General features: G+C 32.0%; 1 pseudogene; it reads right to left on the bottom strand.

Moving 5' to 3' along the window:
* Positions 1-2,356: 2,356 nt before the first annotated feature.
* Positions 2,357-6,816, bottom strand: LOC111398240 (annotated as a pseudogene).
* Positions 6,817-10,666: the final 3,850 nt, after the last annotated feature.

Genomic DNA, 10,666 nt, shown 5'->3' with positions numbered 1-10,666 from the left:
CTAGGTCAAAACTTCATGAAACTTTAAGAGATAGTAGGGAACTTCTCATAATATAACATACTCAAAAGTCAGCTTTCATCGGAGACATATGAGATGTTAAAATATTTTTCAAAATCTCGCAGCAACTCGATTTGGGAAGTAACCCAGCGCAGCATACTTAAGGTGGCATGTAAAATTCCATATATATTGGATTGAAATGATTTTGAGTTTATTCAGTAGCTAATCTATGAGACTATTAAATCCTACTGGTTTTGTCCAAAAATCCTAAGTAACGATTGAGTTACAAATTTTTAAGTTCAATGGCAGAAACTGGAATCTTCAGAAAACAGCAACACTATGTTTACTTAAAGTGATATATAAAATTTTACCGATATCAAATTGACATGATTCTAAGTTTATTCAGTAGCTAACTTATGATGATATCGAACACCATTAGCTTTGCTCAAAAATTCGAAGTAACAAATTAGTTATGAATTTTTAAAATTTGAGCAGATACTGAAATTTCTAAGAAAACAGTAACATTAACTAGTTGACATTTTTTTTTTTGAAGACGGTGTTTCGTAAGTAAATTCTAGATCACATATATATATTTTTAAACATAACTTGTTCATAAGAAAATGTTTGTAGAAATAGTTTCATATACGATGTCCATAGAAAAGTAATTAATAGGAAACGCAAATATTTCATAATCAATTTAAAGTTGTTAATTCACCGGTTTTTCCATGTCGAATTGCATCTTCAACCACCATCATCCGCGCCCCCAACAAAAGAACAAAATCAACCTGTAAGAAGGGATTTAACCCATGAGTTTGAAACTCAATAGCTATTATCGGTGCATTTCGTAATCAAATTAGAAAATTCGAACCATGGATTCATACCGTCGCACGTAGATGGATTTCCGGCAAAATCCGATGTCTATAGCATTATCATAACACGTAGAGCCGGAGAATGATCATTCAAACTATAATAGTACCGAAACACCGTACCCGGAGGTACCAGTTCATTCAACTTTTAACCAAAAAATCAAATTTGAAAACGAAATAACACTTGCACCTCTACTTTCCTTGAATATTCTTGGATATCAAAGAATAAATGTGTAGAAAGCATTTCTTCTTCTTACCCTTATTATTCCCTTAGTTTAAATTGACATAAAATATATTTTTTTGCGAGAAAATAAGATGAAATTCGGATTTAAGGAAGAATGTAGTGAAAAAATAACTTTCCACTTCTTGTAACCTTTCTTTTTAATGAAAAATTAAATGGGAGGAGTTGTATTATCATAAAGTTTGTTAAATTAGATCTTTAACTAAGAATTTGAAGAGTTTTTAAGCCTAAAAAAAATTTATAAAGAAGTTTTATAAAAACATCTACGTGGTGATTCGAACCTGGGTTACCTATATGAAATACCATGTAGATGACTATTGGGGCAACCCAATTATTCATTAAATCTTTGTAATCAAATTTACTTAAACTTAATCCCTTAAATTTTTGGGCTTTTAATTAATTTATGGCTTAGGCTTTCAAAATATTAAATGATTTGAGCTTCCACAACTTATTTTTTGAATGAGATAGGTTCGTGGTGCTAGATCATCACAACATAATAGTCTAATTTCATTTTATTTCTCGGGCTTTTACATATTTAGATCAAGATGCGAAGTGGAGAGATCATAATGAATTTGGAAGATGATGGCACGGGAATCTTGGAATTGTTTTTTAAAATGTTTTAAAAGAAATCATTTTATAAAGGCAAATAACACAATTTTTCAATATTGAACTGGAAACAAAGATTTTATCACCCTTTTTTCTTGACTCTGATACCGCTGAAGGGTAGATGTGTTAAAATCTCATTTTTTTACTCAAATAAACAAACTTTCATTAATCTCATAATATATAACTAATATAATAGAGCAATTCTCTCTCAAAAAACTCTCTTATACAAAAATGGAATTTTTTCTTCTACTCGATATTTCAAAATACATACCAATAAATCTATTTATGAGAAAAACTAAGAAGTGTTCAAGATGATCAAGTAACTTTCTTCAACATCCTTTGGTAGAAGAAGTATTCAAAATGATTAAGTAACTTTCACCTTCTTTAATAGAAGAAGAGTTCAAAATGGTTAAGTAACTTCCACCTCCTTTAATAGAAAAAGAGTTCAAAATGGTTAAATAACTTTTTCAATAACTCTCGGCCAATGATGACATTTTCCTTAACCATGTAAAATTCTTCTATCCAATACAAAACTTTTGCTTAATCAAGTTGAATTTCGACTAAGTCATATTTTCATCATCTTCATACTTCTAAAACTTTTTGATGATTTTGGAACTTCTTATTTTTAGAATTTTCTTGATCGAATCTACACTAATTTCAACATGAAGTTGGCCAGAACTGAGAAGAACTTGTCCACTAATATATAAGGGAGCCATTTCAGAAGTACCATGGCAAATGCAAAAATAGAAATTAAAAATACTTCCCTGGGTAGTATATGAATCCGAGTCACCAAAAACATAGTAGCAACTAGATTACACAGAAATATATAATAGCAAGTTTTGAGTTGGTCTCAACATCCTTTCGAAGAATACAACGATCATAAAATCGAGTGTCACTTTCACTCATATATATATTGATAAGGTAGTTCTACAAGAATATGTGGAGAAAAGTACCAGCTGTTTTTTGCACAAGTCCTCTCAGTGCGGAAGGTTCATTGAATAACACTCGACAATTTGGGGAGTCGATGTTTGGTGGGGATTAAAATCAAATTTTTAGTAAATTTTGATAAAAGTTGATGAAACATGGTTGAAAAGTTGTGAATCCTACGAAATATATGGTTAATATTAATTGTTACTTTAATTTAGATTTAAATCTGGATTTTAATTTTGACGAAACAGTATAGTATTTCGGAATTTGAAATCTTGATTCATCATGAAATGAAAAAACGTACTTACAAAATTTCTAACCACTATATAAGGAGATGTATTGTACTTACAGAGGTCTACACTCACTTCCATATCAGAATTCCCACACCCTACAACCAAAACCCGTTGGTTTCGAAACTCAGAACCAAATTTGTACTCGCTGGTATGAATCACAGGCCCTTGAAAACTCTCAATTCCTTAAATTCTGGCACAGATGACTTGGCATTTTCGCTCATTGCAACAATTAGCCGCCATTAAAATTATTCAAAATCTTGAGTTTGAACCCTCCAAAACCCATCAAATTCTGCTCTTTCCACAGTTTGCTTGAATCTTGGCTGAATTGAAAAATGGGTGGCATAAGATTCCATATATAAAATGAATTGTTGCTTTGTAGGATATTTGGGAAAATCTTCGAGGAAACTAAGGAATGCGAGTTGACAAAAATGGGTGGGGAGATGAAGTTTGAGGCAATCGTAGGTTTTTTCTTGCCATAAAGAAGCAATGCAATTGTTTCTTTCAGGAATTAAAAAATCCATTTTGCTTAAGGAAGGCTGAAACTGAAGAACCAGAACCTACTAGTATAGGTCCATGAATCCACTGACAGTTAATTGGTTTTCTTCCTTTTTTTTCTTTTTTGCAAGAACCAATGTCAAGAAAATGAAGAAATTGAAAAGAAAGTTCAAGAAAAGAGAAAAAGTTCAACTCTTTAAGGTTCTACTTTTTGAGTTCCTCTCCTTTTGCAAACTAAAAAAAGGGAATTTAAAGAAGATTTTGGGTGTTTGGGTGGAGGTCAAGAAAGTAAGAAACATGGGCTCTGTGTGTTTCTGTTCCAAAGGTTTTCAATGCATAGGTTACAGCAATATGAAAAGAGAGTAAAGCTGAGTTTCTACGATAGGTGAAAAATTTAGAGAGAGAGAGAGCAAAAGGTGTAATGGAGGTGTGAAGGTTAAGGAAAGGACTTTATTATCTTTCTCAAGGCTCTACCTTCAAAGCCTCTCTACATATTTGAGGTAGTGTTATTGGCAATCTTCAAACACACCTCCTTCCCCTCACCCCGCCACAATCGATATCTATTTATATATATTTGGGTTTTTCGTCTTCTTTTCATTCCGTCATTTAATTGGAAAAATGGAGAAACATGACCAGTCAAGATTGCCAAGAATTTAATTGAAGCTTATCATAGTTTTTCCTATTCCTATCTTTCTTTAAATGTGTTATGTTTTGGGAAATTTAAGGTTTTTTTATTGGCTAAAATTTTGAGTTTAGACAAAAACTTTGGGTACAAGTTTATCCGATGATATTCCGACTAGAGTTTTAGAAGTTTTGGTAAATTGTCACGTTATTTAATGTTACGGGATCTTGCAAGTTAGGTGAAAGGGTCTTGTATGTTTTCATAATTACAAGACCGTTGTTTCTTGAGCAATGCTGTCACAATGTTCCATGATTTTGAGTGCATCATATCTTCATTTTGAGAGCATCATATCTTCATTCAATTGTAAGATAGATGTTCATCAAAATCCCACAAGCGTACGGGTTCATTGTATAAGTAATAATTGTGATGAAAGAGTTATCGTCCCACAGGGAATAAGGTCCAATTTCAGTGTATTCGATATAATTAAATTCGTGTGATTAACCAAAAGTTGATGTTTGTTTGAATAGCTAATTAAGTTCTATAACTAAAAATTGCAAAATTAAAGAGAATTTGTTTTAGAATTCAAACGAGTGAATATATTGGATTTCCGACGCCACTGATCAACTCTTAGTTCTGATTCTCAACCTATGACAACTATCTCAACTCATGCAATTGTGATGATCGATAATTCCACTTTTATTTATTGTTCTTTCCCAAGATATAATAAACCTATGATTACTACGGGACGATCCTATTCCTAGTCCGAATTCATATGGCAAACACGCATTGATATATAGGATTATCACACGTGATCGCACACGTCACAAATATTATTCCTAACATTCATTGTTCATGCGTTCCAATAACAGTGTTCTACCTACCGTGAGTTTTTATACACTACGAATAAGCAACTTATTGTCCTAATGGTGAACAAATATTAAAACAATATGTATATGCATATTAAAGAAACTACAACACAAGAATTAAGATAAAAACATAAAGTCTTGAATTAGAAACTAAGAGTCAATCAGTTTTGTCATCCATCCAATACAAAGATATTTAATCTAGCATATTAATGTAGGAAAAACAGGAAAAATAAAAGAACAACGTCACCTGAATCATTAAAATATGAAAAGAATCTGAAATCCTTCACTTTATGTCTTCAATTCTGAATCCGAGTGATGAAGTCTTGTTCTTCAATGTATATCCCGCTCTCTTTTTCCTCTTTGTTGGCTTCCAAGATGATAAAAATTAGGTTCTCCCGTGTTTTAGCTAACTTTTGGTATAAATATGGTGCAAAAAATTCCAAACCAAGACTTAACAAAACAAAATAAGGAAACAAAATTTTTTTTGTTGGAATTGAACCATGCGTACGCATGGTTCATTTGGTGCGTACGCATAGTAACCTCAATTGAGTTTCGGAAATTCAATTTCCCAACCATGCGTACGCAAGGCCTGCAGGCCCATGCGTACGCATAGTTCAATTATTTTAGGGGCCAATTTGCAATTTGGTCCCTAAACTTTCTGAAATGTGTGTTTTGGTCCTTTTCCAAAATTTCTTGTCGCATTAGTTTCTCTTCAACTCCAATTGACCGTTGGTGTTCTCAACTCATTGTTTTGTACAATTTAACTTTTGGATTATTGCATTCTAGTCCCCAGACTTTGCCCTTGATGTAATTGAGTCATTTTTCCCGCTTATTTTCTTTATTCTCGTATCTTCCATTGATTGTAACTTACACACAATATATACATAGGATTAAGCCATATTTCATCAAATTCATCATCAAATACTCAATTTTAATGGTCTAAATAAGTGTATAAAATACACTTATCAATAGATTTCTACATTAAACCAGCATAATTCAAGTCGTGTTGAGCTGAACAAACACATATGTTGGCTAGCTCTGTTCCTAGCCTCATTTGTATTACCCAAGAACTTTGCCACTTAATGCATTGCCTTGCAAGAGGTTAGACCTCTCAATGTGTGATATTGGCTCTAAGTAGTTATGGGTCAACCTCACTATGATTGTTTTGAGTTGTTTTATTTGTTTATTTAGCTTTGTTTTGCGATGGACAAAATATGTTATTTTCGGGCAAGTAAATTGTCACTTCTTGACATTGAATGATAGTAGTCATGCTTAGTCAAGCAAATACTTAATGAATTGAGCTCAAACTTGAACTTCGTTTATATAGCTCCAAAGCTAATCAAAGCTCCATCTTGTACGAACTAGGACCTTTCTGACACACTCGTGCCTGCTTTTATTGTATGTTTTGGTAAGATACTAAGATTTCTCTCTCTTTTTTTATTCTTTTTTTTATGCTGTGTACTAAAAGAATTTGTAAATAAACTGAATAATAATATTTTTGACCATCTTATAAGCTTTAAAAATGCTATCGCACAGACATAAGATCATGTACTTAGTCGATAAGACGAGATGATCGAAGAAAACATTTGGACAATCTTGTCAAAAATATATCTTAATGTATTTGCATCCACAACTATTGAGTTTTAAAAACACACACCCTCAAATGTATTTTTCAATTCATTAATTTCCAATTAGCTATAATTTTTCACACAAAAATCTTACTAGATTTGGTTTCGTAGATTTGCATGATAATGTATCTAGTTAGAGTATGAATTATGATGTACTCAATTTTTTAGTATATTTAGGAAATCAATTATTAAAACCTATTTTCAGCACCACAACACCCTCCACGCTTTTGTGGGTTGCGGGAGAGCCCACCCTTAAAAAGGAAATTCTTTCTCATTTTTTATATTAGTTACTGTGCATTTTTATTCTAACATGAATTGTTTTGAGGCATAAACTTGAAACAAAGAACCAAGTTCAAAATGGGCCCAAGACCACAAGTATCGGATAAGGCATAAGACCCGTAACCTTCGTAAAAGTCCAATGGACAAATATAGAGAAAACACATATCAGAGACAAATTGAAGACCAGTGAGAATATCCTCAAGGGGTATTTTTATAAAAGGCCCAATCAAATCATTCACAACTTTTTAGGTCCAACTTACTATAAAAAGGCCCATTTTTCAAATTATAACTATCAGTTTCACTACTTTGCCCTTTTTTGAAATTCCAGCTTCTTTTCTTATCTTCTTCTTTAGTTTATCTACAAACTTCTACTTCTTTTTTCTTTTCTAGTTTTACTCAAAGTATAAAGAAGCACATTCAAACAACAAACCCTTATATTTTTACATTATATACTGGTAAGATATTCTTCTCACTTTTAGTTTTTTTTAGTCTTTTATTTTTTTATTTATATATATATTCATTGCCATTTCTGTTTATTTAAGTATTTGAATTCATTTTTTGATCTCAAGTGACTTTGAAAAGTAGAATCTCGTATATTTTAGTTACAGAATCCAAATGGATGTTTTAAATGACTCTAGTCATTTTAAACGACAATGACTGTGGTTGTTTAGTCATTTAAAACGATCAAATTTGTGTTTTATGAATATTGGGTAGTTTTCTCATAGTCGTTTATTTCATATAATAAGTGATAAATGAAAAACAACTTTGATTGTTTAAAATGACTACAATAATTTTCCCTTAAAAACAAAAATAACTCCTGTCTTTTAAAATGACTAGAGTCGTTTTATAAGAAAACGACCATTCTCGCTTTAAACGGCTCCAGTCATTTACATGAAAACGTTCACATCTTGTTTTTCGATTGTGTGCTCATTTTTCTAATTTGCATATTGATGAATTGTATGTATTGAAGTTTGTCTTCTCATTCATTTTAAACAAATAAGCCGAAACCAAACACAATCTATAAAATTAGAACTTCGATTCTCATCTCATATTGTACTATACATTATTGTAAATCACACACTTAGAATTTAAATAAAATATACTTGAATATTGTTAGTAGAGCACAATGAATTGTATATAATGAAGTTCATCTTCTTATTCACCTTAAACTAATAAGTCGAAACCAAACACGGTCTATAATGTTAGAAGTTCGATTCTCACTTCATATTGCACTACACATTATTGTAAGTCGCACATTTAGAATTTAAGTACGGTATGCTTGAATATTGTTAGTAAAGTACGATGAATTGTATGTAATAAGTTCGTCTTCTTATTCACTTTAAACTAATAAGTCGAAACCAAACACGATCTATAATATTAGAAGTTCAATTCTCACCTTATATTGCATTATACATTATTGTAAGTTGCACACTTAGAATCTAAATACAGTATACTTGAATATTGTTTGTAGAGTACGACAAATTGTGTGTAATGAAGTTCGTCTACTTGTACGTTTTTAAACGAAATAAATTATAAACAACTAGAGTTGTTTAGGAAAACGACTAGAGTCATTTAAGAAAAAGGGTATAGTCGTTTTAAACGACTAGAGCTATTTTACGAAATGACTGAATCTTTTAAAAGGACTACTGTCTTTTTGTTAAAAACAACTGCAGTCTTTTTAAAAGACTAAAGTCAATTTTTTGGGAAAAGACTAAAGTCTTTTAAATGACTCTAGTTATCAGGAAAACAACACCATTCATTCTCCTTAGACAATTAAGATAAAAACTAATATTTTTGAAAAAATTCGATATTATTTCCCTTGTTAAATAAACTAAATCAACCTGAAAAATAAACTATTCATAACACAAAAAACCCACATTCAACATGCACCATTAAATTATATTTACATTCATAACTAAAGGTCCTATGGATAATAATCAAGGGCAAAAATATGGGCAGCCATATTTTCCCCATCTACTCATATAGAAGCTATTAACTTGTTGTGCTAGACCGTTAATGCTCAAGAATTCTATATATTTTATTATGTACATACTACAGTCGCCCCTAAAAGATAGTAAAAAATTTTAAATGAAGTGAAATTACTAAATTAATATGAACAAGTGAATTTTTAATTGTAACAAAAAACTTACAAAACGACTTGTTTAATGGTTTTGGTATTCCTTTTTATAGCAAGATTATTTGTCTCCAAATCGATGTTGATTTCCTTGAGAAGTGGCAAGACAATGATACTAGCAGCCTTCAAGTCATCTTTAAGTTGATCCCTCGTGATGAAACCCTTATCAGGACCATACATAAATATTGTCGCTTTGCAAAAGTCAATCTCAACAGTGAGCCAATGTCTGCGAGTATATAACGAAAAGTATACATGTGTACATTCCTGCCATTTCCTTCCAAATGATGGCTTTGCCCCAGTGATATATTCCATTAGCTCTACCAGCATTCTAAGATCTCTCACATAAATCAAACATAACAAAGTTTAATTCATTATTAAATTGCACGTTCAGAATAGCCTGGAACCACCAAATGACTTGGGATATTTTGTTGCTCGAGCCTACAACAAATGCAATGCCATGACAACATGCTGAAAGTTGAATACATAGTTATATACAAATTAATTGAACAATACAATTAATGAGTTAACATACTTACATCATCTAGAAACCATTCCCCTCGTTTTAGCACATTGTTAAACAATTTTGTTTGCATCTTTTAAGTTGATATAAACCAATTTATATGAGACACTGAAAAAAAATGTAAAATTATAAAATAATACATGTGGTAAGTAAAAAAATCAAAGTCAATGAATTGGTAAAGATGCTTACCCATCGCCTGAAATGGACTGTCATTTGGAGAATTGCTTCTTCTTAATTGGGTCAACATCCCAAAAAAGATCAACACGAGTGTCGTCAACATGTCTTCTCCATTTATCCCCAGTCGTATATGGAGAGGAAACTAACTTTGAAACTTCTTTAAATCTTTTTATCTCTCATCAGGACATCAATTTACTGATAAGTTTTTATCTAAATTTCTCTTTTTGCGAGTAAAAAACTTAGTGTACATTCATGTCCTCTCATTAGTCCCTGCATCAATGTCAACTACATCCATCTCTCTCTTAATATTCTCTGCTATAGTCTCTATCACAGCACTCCCTACCTTAGTCTCACTCTCAATGCTCATTGTAATTGCCTCATTCCCAATTTTCCCAGTCTGAGCCTCTTCCCCTGTTGCAGCCTCACTCTCAATGTTTTTTACAATTGCCTCCCTCCTAATCTTTCCTATCTCAGCTTTACTCTCAATGCCTCTTACCACTGTCTCCATCACGACACCTCCTGCCTTAAACTCTCCTCTAGCGTTCCCTACCCTAGGCTCTCCTATAGTGTCCCCTTCTTCCATCTCTCTCTCAACTTCCTCATGGTTATCTTTTTCAGTCCCAAATATTCTATCAACCCCAAATGAGTGGTCTTTGTCAAGATGTTTACTCGGTCTTATCCAATTCATTATAGTATCGATCTTCATATTTATCTTTTCATATTTATCGGATAATTCCTCCATGTGGTGCAATAATTGTCTTAAAATATCGTTGTGGTAGCAAGAAGCTCGATGGCTGCGTAGAGGTCTTTGACTTGTAGGAATAGAACGTTGATGTATACGAATAGTCCCCAAACTTTGCATTTAATGGAATAAGAGAACATATAGTTAGTACCAATTCATCATACGAAAGATTATCAATTAGCATTAAAAATATACATAAATCATCTTTACATGTATTCAGACAGACTCTCGCTCTCTAGCTCTGTAGTAGATTTAGATCATCATCTAGTAATG

Source organism: Olea europaea, chromosome 8, assembly GCF_002742605.1.
Source record: "Olea europaea var. sylvestris chromosome 8, O_europaea_v1, whole genome shotgun sequence".
Lineage (NCBI taxonomy): Eukaryota > Viridiplantae > Streptophyta > Magnoliopsida > Lamiales > Oleaceae > Olea > Olea europaea.
The sequence above is the reverse complement of the archived record's forward strand: the minus strand, read 5'-3'. Positions and strand labels throughout refer to the sequence as shown.